The sequence below is a fragment of the Solanum pennellii genome, chromosome 9 (genome assembly GCF_001406875.1).
Source record: "Solanum pennellii chromosome 9, SPENNV200".
NCBI lineage: Eukaryota > Viridiplantae > Streptophyta > Magnoliopsida > Solanales > Solanaceae > Solanum > Solanum pennellii.
In genome coordinates, this window is record NC_028645.1 from 62,503,461 (window position 1) to 62,505,424 (window position 1,964).

The following is a 1,964-nucleotide window of genomic DNA, read 5'->3' on the forward strand; positions in this document are numbered from 1 at the left end:
CCCATTCTAAACGAGTTAGGAACCTAAATTGAACATAATTAAAATTCATCAGATTTTTCTATGTAGGGATATGGGGTGGAGCGCCAAGGCTGCATTTCAGTAGTTCAGGCCCTGGCGCGATGTGCTAGCAGTATGAAAAGGCGTGACTTTTGAAGTTTATGTCCTGGAACGACACATAACTAGTACATCAAGGTTCGCGGGGTTGATTTTTTTTTTTTTATTCGGAGAATGTTCCTTTAAGTTGTTCTCATGTTTCTTTTCTCTATACTAACTCATATAAGGTCTATTCACCTTTGAAAGTCCCTACATATCCTAATCACGTGTCTAAGTGTACATTCAAACAAAAGTAATATTACATGAAAAATGTAAATGCTTTATATTCAAAAAAAATTATGAGTTTTCAATTGCTATTCATAGTAATCTTGGGATTGAAAGATAAGTAAAAGTCTTTAAAAATACATTTAAATGTAAGCATGGATTGTGTTTTTAAAAGTTCTTCGGTAAAGTAAAAGTCTCTTTCCTTGCAAAGGGTGAATTGAGCTTAATTAATATTTTTCAAAATTATTTGGAGAGTAGGTACGAGCATCGGATAAGGTTAGAGTCTTTTATAACTCAAAAGTCCTATAGAACTACATAGCCGGTATAGGATTGGATAACATTGACTCGGCATGTGACTCCTCATTGCCTTTTGATGAGGCCTATTAGATGGATTCATAGTTATAGTACCATATCATCCTATACCCCAATAAATTATAGGATGACCATTGCAACGTGGGTGAAACGTTGTATCATTGCTAGGCTCATTGATAATGGTTGTCAGTTAGAGAATTTCCATACAAGTAAAGTATATCATTTCATATTACTTTTATTGCAAATTGTAAAGATAATGTGGGTTACACTTCACATCAATGTATTGATCTAGTTGAGTTACTTTCCATCATTCGGTTTAGTTTTTATTTTGCTAAGCCATATTACATACTCGTACATTCAATGTACTGACGCCATTTGACTTGTATATATTATGATGAAGAGACATGCATTCAGGATCACCAATGAGCGTCTTGTTGAGATCACCTTATATTCGGAAACAATATTTGGTGAGGCCTTTTGCTTTTGGAAGACTCTATTTTTTCGTTTTAGTAGTATTTGAGGTATCATGGGTCGTGCCTCGTCATCTATCTTGAATTGTTAGAGGCTTCATAGACAGACAAAATTAGATGTTTTAATTGTTTCTCCAGATGTCTGTTTAACGTGTGATTAATGTTAAGTATTTTAAGACTGTGATTTAAGACTTCTCTAAATTCTCATCTATGTAAGCTTCTACACATTATGTCAACTCATGCGAGTCATAATAAATAAGGCCAGAGATTTATGTGGGGATCAAATATGGGTCTCGAGTGCCAGTCACGTATAGGATGTAGGCTCGGACTGTGACAACGGACATCAAGAAAGTTCTCAAAATTTTTACTTTATTTATGCATTGGTCACATATGCATTTCCTTGCCATGTGTCATATTCCTGTCTTTGAGTGTCTTATTTTGTAAGATGAGGATTCATGTTTTATGTTCTTCACTATCACTGGTGTTGATTTATTCTAGTTAACTATTGGTTCATTATGTTAGTGCTTTCGTGCTTCTTAATAAATATCTATAATCTTTTAGAGCTTGCTCAACTTATGATACCTATTTAGTACTTCGTATTTTAGGTACTCATATTACACTTATGCATATATTTCTAATACAACTCCTAGCACTAGCCACCCGCGTTGAGTTTCATATCTCTCGTGGTCGTCACAGATTTGGATTTTGATGAGTTCTTGGCCTTTGGAGATTTTTTTTCTCCTTATTTTTGCACTGTTTGTGTATTTATATTAGACAAATTCGATGCATATCATTTTTTTGTACTTAGATGCTCTTGTATTAGTGACACCAGGTTCAGGGTTTGTTTTTGTATATATATATATA